Raw genomic sequence first — 15,662 nt, 5'->3', positions numbered from 1 at the left:
AGGTTTGTGTAAGAAATGCAGCTCACTGGTGTTTCATATTCATTATTCTTTTTTTTTTTTTCTTCAATGAAATTATCCTAAGGAATTTTTTTTTTTGAGCTGAAGAGAAAGCACGTGCTCAGTAAGTGAGTTCAGCCACAGATTTCAGGGCCCTTAAGTACTCATTGACACGAGAGGCGACGACAGCTCTGCAGGAACCTTTATGGGTCTCTCAGGGTTGTTGGTTTTTTAAGCCTGTGTATTATGGATTTCCACAACAGGTGTTAACAGCTCAAGGCATCTTAATGCCTGCTGGATTAAATAATGCACGTTTTTAAAATTGCATGAAGTCTCTCCCACTGGGGAAATACTATCCTTTCCGCCCTTACTTTTTAAATGAAAATAAAACGTGTGTTGCAAAAATTGCCAAAGAAGCGGCTAAAATGCACGCTCAAAGCAGCACAGAAGCTGAAATTCTGTGTTTAGCTCACTCTGCCTTTACCCAAGCCGTGAGGCTCCTGGGGTGGTTCAGAGCAGAAAGTGTGAATAGGTGTGACCACATGAATGGCCAGGAAAAGTCAGTAGGGGTTACAGAGAATGGAACACCAGGACAAAATCACTGCTTAAAGTAGTAAAATAGGGAGTCTTTCATGCCCTTGCACCAATTCAGTCAGCATAAAACAGCTGAAAGCCTGAGCCAGAGCTTTGCTGGAAGGAAAACTTGAGTGAATGAATGCGTTGTTGGGAGAGGGGAGATGCTGGCATCTCCTGGAGGGCCCATCCAGCCCCAGAGAGGGACAGACACGGGGACACAGCACATCCCACCTAAGCACAGCTGCTTTAGGGGGCTCCCCTGGGGCTCAGAACCCTCCACTCAGGCAGAAAATCCACTCTGATGCCCCTGTGACCCAATGGGACACGGTCAGTGCAGAAGGCGCAGGTCATGCCATGCTGAGCTTGAGCAAGAGCAGAGCCTAGCCCTGAACCTCCTCTCCTGGGAGCCAACACTCTCCATACACACCAGTTTTGGGGAGCTCTTCTGCAGGAGGTGGGGAATGCTTTCCAAAGAGTTTGGCTGCTATTTGGGCATTAATTGTGGGTCTAAGAGCGTTTATTAATGTCCTGTTGAAGTTAACAGTGAGGCACTGCTGCCCCCCCTCTTTTCTGATATGCAAACAGTGGTGATTAAGCACCAGATTAAACATCTTCATGAATATTTAAAAGGCTGTTTTTGAAAGTTTCCTGTCCTTTTACACTAATAGCCCCATTAAAACCTGTTTACAAGCCAGTCATGAGAGTAACTGTGTGCACTTAAAACACTGGAGAGTTCCTCAAGAGGAGTGCTTTAACCATGTGAGAATGGCAGCTGATCAATAGGGATCTTAAAGTAAGACTGTCTGCCTAAACCCAATGGAAACAGTCCTTGCAAAGCAGAGAGAAAGGGCTGGCAAGTGCCCAACTGGTTAATTAGGGAGGCAAAAATGGTAATAACAATAGCCATAATATTTGCTTTAAGGTCCAGATGTCCAAGGCCTGGGTGTCTGGCTGCCACAGCACTTCTCAGAAGCTGCCCTAAAGATGTTGATGGCAGCCAGGAAAAGGCCAGGGAAAGCTTTAATAAACTTAACAGCTTGCTGTTTCCTGGATCTTCTTATCTTTTGCACATCAGACTCTGCACACAGCCAGAGCCTAAAGCAGGTATGCAGATGCATGACAGCTGTTTATCACAGAATGTTTTGGGTTGCAAGGGACCTTCATAATCATTCAGTCCCACCCCCTGCCATGGGCAGGGACACCTCCCACCATCCCAGGCTGCTCCCAGCCCCATCCAGCCTGGCCTGGGGCACTGCCAGGGATCCAGGGGCAGCCACAGCTGCTCTGGGCACCCTGGGCCAGGGCCTGCCCACCCTCCCAGCCAGCAATTCCTAATTCCCAATGTGCCAGAATCTGTGCCTGCCCTGTGGCAGTGGGAGCCATTGCCTGGGTGCTGTCCCTGCCTGCCTTGTCCCCAGGGGCTGTGCAGCTCTCCTGGAGCCCCTGGAGGCCCTGGCAGGGGCTCTGAGGTGTCCCTGGAGCTTCTCTGGTGCAGCTGAACAGCCCCAGCTGTGCCAGGCTGTCAATAGTGGATGCAATCTGCTTGTTATATTGAAGTACAACAGAATAAATGTCAACTTTACATGCTCTATACCCATAACAGAAAAGGTGAGCATATTCAACCAGTGCTATAAGGCCAAAATTCAAATCTAGCCCTGCCCTGGACAGCTCTTGATCCACTCTTTGTTACTCACCTTCCATCCACCACACTCTATTATTCACTTTTCCATATCAGCACCACTTCCCTGCCTTGTTCTGAGCCCAGAGACCGTGAAGCAGAAGGTGTCTGAGTCCAGCACAGGATGTAGGTGCTTAAATGCTGCTAAAAACCTGAGCTTTTGTGTCTGCTTTGTGCTACTGAGTACCCTGGAAAGAAATCTATTGACATCAGTGGGTTTTGGATTAGGCTCCCGCTGTGTTATTAAGTGAATTATTAATTATTAATAATAACATAACAGAAATCACATGTTGCCTTATTCAACCATTCAATTTTGCCTTATGTGGGGGTTTTTGAAAATGCAGTCACCAAGTTTAAATACAAGTGTGGATTGATTGTTTAGCCTCCCTGCTCATTGCCAAGGAGAGAGTATGCTTACATATGGGTGTCCAGCTCTAAATGAATATTGATTGACTGAAATTCATGCCGTCTGCTTCAGTTTAACTGTTTGGCAAAACTGGAGATGTCAATAAAACTGGATTGAATTTTGAACGGTATTAAAACTTTCTGGAGCCAAGGTAATCATGATGGAAAAAAGTAATAAAGGGCTGGAGACCTTACAAGCGTGAGGTTTTTCCTACTGCTGCGAAGCCCTCTGGGACTAAAGGTGTTTAGCTCCAGTGCTGAAAGACCAGCAGGGTTGCTAATGGCCTTTCAGTTCCTTTGGCAGCAGCAAATGTAAATAGGCAAAGTAGATGCCATGACTCCTCCCTTCCTAAAACCCAGCCAGACATTTATAGTGTTGCTTCAGTTAATGAGAATGGGGAAACTGACACCCTCCCAAGCAGGAGGAGGCTGAAGCATGTCCAGGAGATTGTCCCTGTGGGACTGGCACTCACCTGAGGGGGACACGTGTCTGCCTCACCTGCAGCTGGAATGGGACTTGGCAGATAGCTCGGGAATGGTGGGTTTGGCAGGCAGGGCTGTCATGCAGTGCCTGGAGTTTATTTCCTGAGACAGGAATTCGTGGGGTAAAAGCACAGTGTGTGGTCTGTGCACCTCTATTCTCACTGCATCCCAGTGCCCCAGTAACTTCCATTGCACTTTCTGCTTGTTTATAATCACTATTAATCGCTTACCCACTTGTCAGTGCACTTGGTGTGACTGCAGTGGGGTGAAATTAAGATGCTGCTCTTCCAAAATTGTTATTATGTTTCTAAATATCCTCTCGAGGATTTGTTCTGTGGATTAATACATATCCCCCAAATTTATTCATGGGCAGGTCTGGTTACCTCATCCAGGACCAGAGATGCTTCCTTGAGCCCTGCAGTGATGAATTGTGGGCACTTAACATTTGCACTGGGAAGAAGCTGGCTGGACAAGTAGGAATCATTTTAAACTGAAAGGAAGTAGGTTTATATTGGGCATTGGGAATTAGGAATTGCTGGCTGGGAGGGTGGGCAGGCCCTGGCCCAGGGTGCCCAGAGCAGCTGTGGCTGCCCCTGGATCCCTGGCAGTGCCCCAGGCCAGGCTGGATGGGGCTGGGAGCAGCCTGGGACAGTGGGAGGTGTCCCTGCCATGGCAGGGGGTGGGACTGAATGATTATAAGGTCCCTTGCAACCCAAAACATTCAGTGATTCTATGAATTCATGAAGAGAGACAAAACCTCTTGCACAGCTCACACACAGCCACAAGCAGCAGCTGGTAGCCAAGACAGGAATTTAATCGAGCTGTCCTGGAGGTCTGGTGTGTGCCCCAAGCCTGACCAAGGACTTCAACTTTTTATCTTGGGGCTGGAACTGTGAGAGAAATAAACCAGCTAGGTCAGGTTCCAAAGGAGAGCACGGTCTGCACAAAAAGCAGCTGGGCTGCAGAGGGCTTATAGGCACCTCTTCAAAAACGCCTCTCATGTCTTCTCTGCAAGTTCTTTTTCCTGAAAATTGGACTGTGACTTAATAACATAACACCAAGAAAGCTAGTGCATGACATCCTCATGTTTCTACTCCTGCAAAACTGATGTCTGTGTTTATTACCTACCAATTAATTAACAATCACGAGCTAAAACAGATAGGAAATACTTTAATTTCTGGGGCAAACTAATCTACAATGGTGCTGCTTTGAAATTAGTTTTGTGCTTGCTTGATTTCTAAACATCAGCTCATGAAAGTGTGTTAGCGTTGCTGTGAAATAAAAGTCCTTTTTTAAGGTACCTAATATAGGAAGTTACAAGTTTATGCTAGGGTCAAATCCTTGTAATTTTGTTTTTCCTGATGTCAAAATAAGCTGAAGATATTTTTAAGCCTCTCCTCAGTATTTTTCTGTTGTGATGAGGAACATTCCTTGTGTGGAGGTAGAAAATTTCATTTTCTGAGCAGCATTTCACTATTTGAGGCTGGAGGGTGACCCTGCAGACAGAAGGGTTGTCACAAATAAAAGGAAGCTGACCCATAATGAGGGAGCTGGAAAAGTAGGCAGGACACAAGGAAAGGGAATGAAGCTGTTTCTGCCACTGGTGAAAACCCACTAGCCTTGAAAATTCTGTTACACCAGTGAAGTCCTGGGCTCTGGAAATGCCTAAATTATAATTATGGGGGTGGCAGCAACAAAAGAATTGGCAAGGCGGGAGTAGAGGTGGTTAAGGCGATCTGATGTCAAGGCAGAAGCCATCAGCTTGCCTGAGTGAGTGGTCCCAGCCCCAGCAGGGGCTGGTGGGAGCATCAGCAGGAGAATCACAGAATCATTTACATTGAAAAAGATCTCTAAGTTCATCAAGGCCAACCATTCCCCCAGCACTGCCAAGCTCTCCATCAATCCATGTCCCCAAGGGCCAGCCACTCCAGGGATGGAGACCCCACCACTGCCCTGGGCAGCCTGTGGGGCTGGACAACCCTTTCCGTGAAGGAATTTTCCCTAACATCCCATCTGAACCTCCCCTGGAACAACTTGAGGCCATTTCCTCGCCTTTTGTGTTAGATATAGAAAATTAGATATAGTAGAAAATTTTATGTGCCATAAAATTTTCTGCTGCCTGTTTTGAAAATCTCCTGTGTCCATGGTAAAGATTGACTCCACTGGGTTGTTGCAATGTTTTTAAATTTGACAAATTGTTAGGAGCATTTTCCTTTGCATCATGGAACAGTCTGGGTTGAAAGAGACATTAAAGACCACCTTATTTCAACCCCCTGCCATGGGCAGGGACATAATCTATTGGACCAGGTTGCTCAGAGCCTCATCCAACCTGGCCCTGAGTTTTTCCAAAATGCATCCAAATTTATGAATGGAATGTGTCAGAAAGTGGATTGATCTTATAGTGTATGAAATTAAAATTTGGATGGCAAGGGGGAAAGAGTAGCAAAAATCTCCTGTCCTGATGAGTCTGGAAATACCTGAATCAAACTGTGAACTTCACAGTTTCTAAATTCTTGGAAATCTTTTGTTTTATGCAGCTTTTCAGAGATGATTTTAGCTATGACGTGGTTATTTGTTTATTTTCAGCTGTATTAAGCAAAAGTGAGAAGGAAGGCTAGGGTAGGTCTGAGTTTTTAACTCAACTACATTTCATAAAACCTCTCTGAGATGCTGGTAGATGAATGCTGTTCCCTAAACACATTCACATCCTTTCCAGGTGCATAAATTGAGGCTTGAAGAAGAGGTCGTATTTTTCCAACTTAGGAATGTCAACTGAGAAATCCCAATCCAAAGGAGATTGATTTTCAGAAATGCTCAGTCTGGACAGATGAGCAGCTCACCAGATTACTCACAGGGCACTCTTATTTGAGAGCTTATCTTTAAAATGTTGGTCTATAAATGGCTCAGTGCAAGGTCACGCTGTAATTCATTGTGCCAAGGAGTGAAATTCCAGGTTTCTGGATGTGCTCTGGTATGATCATACTGCCATACCTTACCCCATTCATATGGTTATTTGAGGAGTTATTTCAGAGATTCTGTTGTTGTGACAATCTGGGAGGTTTGGCACAAGTATCTGCTGGGAGAAGGCTGCTCTGACCTGGGGAACCTCACCTGAGAGGCAGCAAGATCCACCCGTGATGTCCCTGCACATCCCAGAGGGGTCAGAAATAGATGTTCTTCCAGGTCCTTTCCAAACCAAACAATTCTATGGCTCTATGGTGGTATTATTGGTCATGAAATGCAATTTGGAGATCTCTAACCCTTGAGTCCTACAGAAGAAAAAATAATTCCCTTGATTTTTAAGGGAATATAAGGTAACTATACCAGGTGGCTGTTTTAAAAAAGCAGGAACCTGGTTATAGTCACCTTATATGCTGAAATAACAAGTCAAATGTTTGAAGTGGCTTTTTGGGAGGAGACAATTGAGACCTTCCTGTGCCTGCCCCAGTTGCTCTCCTCAATTGACCAAGCACCAGTGAGAGTGGAGGACCATTACCCCTCAGCAATATTGCAGTGTCTTGATAAATATCACAACATCACTGGCACCTATAACCCTTGTATGACACCTCCTCAGGCAGTAGAAGGGGTTTTGCTCCTTCAAAGACAACCTTGTTTTTGTAAATTTGCCCTAGATTGCTGGGCCCTGAGTGGCTGTGGGTTTTGGATTTTTGCCATCCTATTTCAGCTGTGAAGGTGCAGTGCTGAGCTCTCTCCCAGCCAGCTGATCCTGCTGTTTCTTCAGCTCCCAGTTTAACTTCAATGGGAGTCCCAGGTGCACGGAGGAGAAGCTTTAATGGATTAAACAAATAGAGCAAAGTCAAACAGAGCACACATCCGTAATGTGCATGTCTGCCGACACATGTACCTGTGTTTATACACACAGAGGTACGTGGAGACAGAAGAGAGAAAAACAACTTTAAAAAAAAAAAAAAAAAAAAAACACTTTTGGGAAGGGTTTCCTTCATAAAGCTGAGCTCCATGCAGCAGCACAATTTATATATCTCTCATTTCTGCATCATTTCTGTGCCGTGGTCAAAGAGTATTAGAGGATACGTTTCTGTTCTAAATTACATCTGGGTAAATCCGGAGGAATTCCCCTGAGCCACGTTTACCTCTAAGATTTTGCCTACGTGGGGACACTCAGGAAAATAACCCAAATTAGCTGAAGGTGAGAATTTAAAAGTGGATTAATTAAACTGCGTGAAACCCCTGTGAAGGTTGTTCTTATTCAGAATTCAGGTGGTCTTCATTCAATTTAATTTAATTCACTTTGGAAATTAATTCAGATTAATTGTCCTAACAGTTTTTATGTACCTATTCTAGATTAGCACTGGGGTAATCAAATGAATTGTAGCCCACTGGCTTCAAGATTATTTTTAGATTTATACCAGGAGGCTCTGGAGGAAGATTGTCCCCTGGGTGTGCCGAACCCAGTGCTTTGCTAGTCAAGACAAAGGAGTGGAAGAGCTTTCTGGAAATAGATAAGCAATATTCTTTTAGCTTTCAGGGCAATTTTTTCAAAGATCTGATGATAAAAATAAGGTGACAAAGGCAACACAGCAGCAAGTTAACTATCTCTGCTTTTGAGCCCTGAGTAGGGTGCCCACAGATTTGCCTTCCACTGGGGCTTGATCCTGCACGTATGATATTCCTTCTTGGTGGGAAAAAAAAAATTCTTTGACATCAAGAGGAACAATATTCAAATCTCTTAATTCCAGACAATCCGATTTTGCAAGCCTGGAGCCAAATGAAAATCAAGACTATGGCAGAGAGGGCCCGTGATGTGAAAAAGGAAAAACTGCTTTAAAGAGATAACTGCTCCCAATCTACTCCCCAAAGGAGACGACTCTTATTAAGGGTTTCTTCTTGAGATGTCTGCCTAAAGGCGTCTTCAGAAGGGATTTAGCCGTTTACAACTCAGATCTGGAGTTTGAAGCTCCCTGAACCTGCCTCCTTCTACTGGGCTGGAGCTGAGCTTGGGCAGGGGGGACAGCAGAGGTGACAGTGTCCGTGTGAGGCTGGGGACACTGCGAGGAGCCCAGCCAAAGAGAGAGGCAAGAAAAAATAAAGACTTCTGAATCTGTCTGGGATCCAATAAATGTCTGTGGTCAAGCAAACAGATAAACAAATGAAACAATAAACAATAAACAATAAACAACCCACCCAAACTTCTGAAAGATTTCTTGTAGTATTGTGTCTCTGAAGCACCTGCCAGTAATGAAGGGGGATGAAATTCAGCTGTCTGCTGAATACTTTTGCATATTCAGATTTCGAATGTCAAAGATAGCTAAAAATAAAGGAAGAAAGGAAAAGAAACTTTCAATAGATATGGAAAAAATAACTGCAACCTCCAGCCCGTTGGAGCTGCGCTAAAATGGTAACTATGCTCATAACGCAAACACTTCAAAAGCAGCGATCCTAGTGGGATGGGATTTGGGGAAGGTTTGGGGATGTCCAGCCCGGACCGCCTCAGAGCCGCCCCAAGGACGGCAATTTGAAGGGGAAACGCTTTAATCCTGAATGGGGCAGCAGCTGCAGCGGGAAACCCCAAATCCCTGCCCCGCCACCGCCGTGCCCGGGACATGCGGGATGCTGCGGCTCGCCGCTGCTCGGAAGGAAAGCGAAGGGAAACGCGGGCTCCCCCAGCTTTGCCGCGCGGCGCGGAGAGGCGCGGAGAGGCGCGGAGAGGCGCGCAGGGTGCCGCGGAGCGCCCCGCGGGCACGGGGAGCTCCACACGGGTGTTTTGCGGGGCACCTCCCGCGCCCACCCCCGGCACCGGCAGCGCCCCCGTGCCCAGGATCCCCCCCGGCCCCGCGGGGCGGGGAGGCGAGACCCGGCTCTGCAGACCCCCGGGTTCGCTCATCAAACCAAATTTGCTTCTCGGGCAAATTTGACCTGTTTCTTGGCCCAGATACGTTTCGAACACTTTCTCCGTGTTTGTGGAAGGTTTTGATTTTTTTTTTTAATTTTATTTTATTTTAGTTTTGTTTTGTTTTTGTTAAGACGGGGCGCGGGAGCCCCGAAGTCCCCAGTGTGTCCCTCCGCCTGCCCTTAAATCCGTCCCGTTTCTCCCGAGGGAAAAGGGACGGGGAGTCCCGGATAACCTCAGTTCTCCTTTCCTCCTCCCCAGCCCGACAACTTCGTGTGTCCCCTTCCCCTACGAGGGTGTCCCACAGCAGCGGGGACAACAGGTGATCCCCTGTGGGGTCCAGGAGCCCCCTTTTCTGGGGGAGGACGGACAGACGCCGCTCTCCCATCCTCAGATACTTCGGGATGTGCACGGCGCGTAACCGCACCAGCTTCGGAACTCCTCGCAGCCAGCTAAAGGCTGTTCTCTTAATGAATTACTAATGAGTTAAAATTGGACAGCCGGCTTAATTAAAGCGTAGAGGCAATGTGTTTACCACATTGTAATTGAACTCATTAGGGCTCCGGCTTTGTGTTTTTAAGCAGCCGCCTTGTTTCGCACGTCGAGTGATCTGCGGGAAGCGTTTTGCTGGGGACGGGGCCTCTGCGGGAGTGCGAGGGCTTGGAGGAGGTGGCAGTGCCCCCCCACACCCCCCTAATTTCTCTCAGGGGCTCGTGCGGACACCCTTCCCGCTGTCCCTCAAAGCAATCACAATTTGGGGGGGGCGCGGGGCTCGCCAGCATTTCTGTTTTGCAGGGAAGAGGCAAAGGAAAATTTGGGGGAAGAGGAGAAGTTTGGGGTGGGGGGAGCCTGGCGAAGCCGAGTCCGCCCCTGCAACAGGGTCCCTGTGGCCCCCCCTCCAGGCGGGGGGAATGTGGGGGGCGCCCCCCTGCCTCGCTCCGCGGCCGTCGGGGCGGACCTGCCCCGGGCTGGCGGCGGGGCGGGGGCGGCCGCCGCTCTCCCCGGGGCGAGGGGAGGGGGCCGGGGAAAGGGGCGGCTTCCCCGCACGGCTTGCAAGGCGCTGCCTGGCTGCTAGAAGGCGTCCGAGACGCGACCCACCCGCGGCACAGCCGCCGCGGCAGACGCGGGAGCCAAACTTGAGCGCGGCGGAGCAGCCGCGGAGCGGGAGCGGCCCCGCGCCGGCCGCAGCCGCCGAGAGCCCATGGAGCCCGGGTGTCCAGGTGAGCCTGGCGCTGGGGCGCGGTGGGGCCGGCGGGGACCTTTGGATTTGGGTGTAACCGTGCCTTCCCGGAGCAGGTAGCGCTGTCGCTCGCTGTCGCGATAGGTCGCGGTGTCGCGCTGGCCGTCGCGGGGAGGGGAGTGGAAGGCGGCTGCTCGCTGCTGCCGGGTGGGATCTGGCTGGGAGAGCGCCGAGGGGAGAGAGGAGCCCCCCGCAAGTTTGGGCGGCCGCGGAGGGAAGGGGCGATGGTTTGGAGCCGCGTCGCTCATCCCTTCCCGTGCGCGGCTCCTCGTTCCCGCGTCTCTCTCGCGTGTGTGTACTCCCACATATACACGGCTTTTAATTTCCCTGACAAATCGTGAACTTTGGGCCAGGTGTGGAGGTCGGAAAGGGCTGGAGCGGGGCTGGCTGGTCCCCAAATGCCAAGCGTGGACCTGCTGGGGGGGGGAGCGCACGGAGCTCTCTGGTCCGGCCGGCACGGGGATGCGGTGCGGGGATGCGGGGTGCGCGCAGCGCTGCGCCTCTGCCCCGGACAGATCGGCTTTTTCCCTCTGGAACGACCCTCGTTGCCTGGGAAGGGGCTGATTTTGGGGAGAGGTGGGATAAAAGGCGACCACCAGCCTCCTCCGCTTAAGCAGCGTCTCAGATGTTTAAAAGCCGGGGAGGGGGAAAATGAGATATTTTAAATTATTATTAATTAGTATTTTTTTACTGGCTTCGACTCCAAAGCTTCGGGGGTCCGAGAGCTGGAGCCGAAGCGAGGAGCCCTCGGGGAAACCCTTTTCCCCGCCCTCCCAGCCCTCCCTGTGCGTTGCCTGCTTGTTGCACAGCTCCTGCCCGAAACGGGAGCTCATCTCGCTCCGTGCAACCCTTTGGAGACATCCATACGGACCTGGCTTTAGGGAAGAGTACCTACAGTAAAATGCTGTGCTATACAAATCACTTTTTTAAAAACTATAATTCTGAAATCGTGGCAAGGGGTGAAGGAACGAGAGGAATGCGGTGGCAAGGGAAGAGGGAAGAAGTTGCTTTTGGGTGTAGAAAGAGGGAAGGTGACAAGCCAGACCCCGAAGTGGGTAATGGGAACTGTCAAAGAGTGCAGAAGCGTAAAAGCCAAACACTCCCAATCCCCATAGGTTGTTTATTCCTCGTAAAATACAACTCTACATAGCAGGAAGTTACTGCAAACATTTATCAATAATGAATGAATCTCCTGTAATAAAATACACTCATAATTAGCTACAGTCAAGTGCGTACATTACGCCAAGGCTTTTGCAACTCTTTGTTGAAAATCCGACTTAGATAAATCGTCTTAAAGAGCCTTTTAAGAAGGGGGGGGGGGGGAAAGACTAAAGAAAATAAAAACCAGGAGCAAACCACCACCCCAGCATCTCTCCTCCTTTTCTGCCGTTTCTGAAACCCAAACCGTAACTACTCCTGAAATATAACGGAAAAGTCTTCGGTGAATTCAGAAGAGTCATTAACATTCAGCTTTAAGTGAATGTTAACAGTAAATAAAGAAATCTCTTGATTGTAATAGTTGCAACAAAGCAATAATAAACCAGTGGGCGGTCATCAGTAATGATAAATGTATCATTATTACTGCGTGCTGGGGAGCAGGGTTTGGAAAGTACTTCAGACTTTTTAGTGGCAGGCTTGGTGGCAATTCGTTTCTTAGCCTGGGAAAAGAGGGGGAGGGGGGGACGGGGAACGCCATATAATTTTATACACAATTTAGGTGAAAATAAATTTAAATCTGTATATTACATTTTTAATTTCAAGATAGTAATTAAAGCTGGTTCATTATATCTCCTCTGAAAGTCTCTGTGCTCATCTTAATTGCCTGTTTGTACAATCTGCTTTCTAAGACACCCAAGGTTACTGGGTTCCGAAAGACGCAAAATTGAATTATTTACTGACGTGATGCCTCTTCGTCACGTTTCTCTCGGAAGTTTGGGATCGCTGCTCCCCATCACAGCCCGACTGGGGCCCTGCTTCGCCACCATGGAAATTTGTCGCTCTGTTTAAAATACTTCGGAGCAGGCACGTTTCTCATGCAAATGTTCAGAGCTCTTTAATTTATGCGTTTGGGAAAAAAAAATCAATAGCTGAGGTGGCTTTTTTGCATTTGGGATCTTTCTTTAACCCTCCCGCTCCCCAGTCCACCACTCCCCGGGGTGTTGATTCACGCACACCTAAACTTGCAGCTGTTTTCCTCCCCATCCTCAGGCAGAAGAGAAATAATCCCCCTCGCGTTTCCAAGAGCTGAACGGAGGGTCAGGGAGCGCCCATCTCCTCCCGGGCCCTTCCCGCAGCAGGATAAAATAAAATGATGAATGGCTTTTTTTCTGAGGTGCTGCTTCTATCGGGTGATGATGCTGGGGGCTGGGGCACCGCTCCTCCCGGCTCAGCCCCGCACGTACCTTCGGCCAGGACCATCCCGGGTTTGGGTCGCTCCGAGCACATTAAACTGGGAATTTAAGAGACCTCCGTCAGACAAAAGGTGCCGTCCTCGGTTCCTTCCTTTCAGCCTTCAGCGCTGGTTTTCAGCTGCCGGTGGGGTAAAAAACTACCTAAAAACGCCCCATCCCTGAACTCCCCTGGTGTCTTTCGAGAGCCAAGGGAAGATCCCGTTGGGTCGTTTCCCCCCTCGTTGTTACGAATATAGAAGCATCTTTCCGAGGCGTCCTTTTGCCACTGAAAAAACTCCACGTAGAGATCTCTACCCTTTTGTTGTGTCTAGCTGGGTTATTCAAGAGCAGAGACAAAAGCCCGAAGTGATGTGATCTAAATGAGCTCCGGGGTTTTCCAGATGGGACCACCTCTATTCCAAATGCCCTTTCTGCTTAATATAATAAAGTACGATTAAAAAAAATGCTACTTAGAAAAGGGCTTTGCTCTAGACCAAGAGATGCAAGCGAAACCTACACAAAAGTATTTTTTAAAAAAGAAAAAATAACCAAAACCAAACTTTGCTGTCTAAATTTTGTTAGGAGAAGAGGTTTTATAACAATACCTCTGCTATTCACACGGCTGGAAGTTTCAATGGGATGTGGAGAGGTGGGAGGAGGGAATGGATTCGCGTTGGGGGGTGGTTTTCTTTGTGGTTTTTCAAACGCACCAAGGTTATCTTGCTTCTCCTGGCCTCTCTGCTACAACATTTAAGCTCTCTGGAAGTAAATAAAGGCCGTGAGGGTGGGCTGGGGTGGTTTGAACTTGGCCGCTTGTCCCCGCTCTCGTTTCCACACGGAGCGATCCGCGGCGGGAGAAGGCGCTGCTGTCGCCTCCCGCTCCGAGGCAGGATCGCGACAGAGAAGGGAACGGGGAAAATGAGTCAGGACTCCTGCTTAGCCCTTCCAGGCTGCCGTGAGAAGTTTCTCCGCCTTTCCCACTCCTCTGTCGAGAGGTGACTCCAAACCAAATGGCATCAGCAAGCAACGAAATGAACGGGAGAAATCGGTGTCAGCATCAGGACAGGAGCCCCCAGATGGGCACGGACACCCCAACTCCAGCGAGGATCCCCTTCCGCCCCTCGTCCTGGTCCGGGTGGGCTCCATCCGACCCGCGGGGACCCCGGTGGGGCTGGGGGAGGCCGAGCAGCCCCGCCGGGCCTCGCCCGCCTGGGGACACCTGCGGAGCCTCCGGGCCCCTGTGCGGGCCAGCCTTTCTGTGCCAAGCCATCCCTGGCATGCCCGCACTGGGGTCCTGCCACCCCATGAGGTTTCCCAGCAGGCTTAAGTAAGAAAAAGTAGGGAACGGTGAATTCTCACCCTGCTTCTCCACGGTGCTGGTGTGGGTCAGTGCCTGCCCCGAATTCGGTGGCCCTTGCACGTCCTCCCTCCGGGAACTAAAACATCCTAACCCGCGGGTTTGAGTTTTCCCTTTAAAGGGAAGCCACTCAGTTTTTACAACGGAATAAAGGAGGGTCAACAGCACCAAGCAGGTGACAAAAAGAAAAAAGAAATTGAAAAGGAAAAAAAAGACAGTTTAGTTTTACTTTTCGTTTAGTCACCACAAAATAGAACGTAGTCTCTGGCTAGAGACAACCTTGTCCCGAGCCTGAGTTTTCCACCTTTCTCTTCGCTGGAGGCGTTCTGCAAAACCCTCTCATCCCTTTCGCCTCCTGCGACCGCTTCCCGTCCTCTTCCATCGCCGGGCTCGGAGCCTGGGGCGAAGTTGTCCATACCGGGCTCTCCCGGGAGCGGCCGGGGAAAAGCGGCCGAGTGACCGCGGCAGAGGGGAGCGGCTCCGAGCATCCGCAGCACCCAGCGGCTTCTCCCCAAAACCCCCCGTCCCTCCTGGAGCCGGCCCGGGAGCGGAGACAGGAGCGGAGATTTTCTCCGAGGCGTGGTAATAGATCATACAATGTGTGACACGGGTTTACCCAATAAAACAATTTGAATCAATTAGCTGGCGGAGGAGAGTTTTGAAGTGTAAAATTCATGTCAGTCTGGCTAGGAAGCATTGATTAAAATGTCACCAATGTGAGGCTTGTAGCCATTGCTCACACGAAAGCAGCAGGCTCCGTGCAGAAGGGGATCGGGAAAAAAGTAGGAGGGAGGGGAAAGGGGGGAAGTCTCCCTGTGACAGTTGCGACACGGGGAAGAGCAAGGTTTAATAGGAACTGACAGAAGTAATAAGGAGAGATTTATTATTATTATTATTATTATTATTATTATTATTATTATTATTATTATTATTATTACTATTATTGCTATTGCTATTGCTATTGCTATTACTATTACTATTACTATTATTAGCGAGAACCCGGATAAAGGAGAGAAGGTGTGAGCTTTAGTGTGGATGTCCTGGGAAAGGTCGGTGTAGAGATTTCCGTCTGGATCTGTGATGCCCGAGAGAAAAAAAAAAAAAAAAAAAAAAACAGACAAACCAAAAAGAAATCACCAAATTTTCATAGTTAAATGCTCAGAAATATTAAGTACTGGTCATGTGCATGCAGAGAAAAAGAGAGATACAGATATTTTTACAAAAGGAAAATAAATCAGAAGGGTATTAGGAAACACTTGACGGTCCAGTTGTCTCCCCATTTTGGCTAGGAATGATTTTTTAATTTTCCCGGGTTTTAGCCGTTTTTCTCAGTTTTCCTCCCTGGAAAGCAGCGGCGTTGAGCGGTATTGGCCTTCTGCCTTGGGGTAGGGGGGTCGCGGCGGGGTCGCTCCGTCCTCTCCCAGCGCTGCGCAGAGTGGCAATTGGGACCCACAACATTTCGGAGGTGATTCGTGTAAAAAAATCTACATTTTCAGTTCACTGTATTCACTAGGAAAAAAAAAAAAGAAATTTAAAGAAAAAAAAAAAAAAAGGCAGCAGAAACCGCCACTGTTCTGCAGCGTTTGCTGGGAGTTTTTTTTTGTTGTTTTTTTTTTCCTTAGCTGCGGACATCAACCAATTGGGGGGAAGGGGAAAAAGTTAAACAA

Source organism: Ammospiza caudacuta, chromosome Z, assembly GCF_027887145.1.
Source record: "Ammospiza caudacuta isolate bAmmCau1 chromosome Z, bAmmCau1.pri, whole genome shotgun sequence".
Lineage (NCBI taxonomy): Eukaryota > Metazoa > Chordata > Aves > Passeriformes > Passerellidae > Ammospiza > Ammospiza caudacuta.
The sequence above is the reverse complement of the archived record's forward strand: the minus strand, read 5'-3'. Positions refer to the sequence as shown.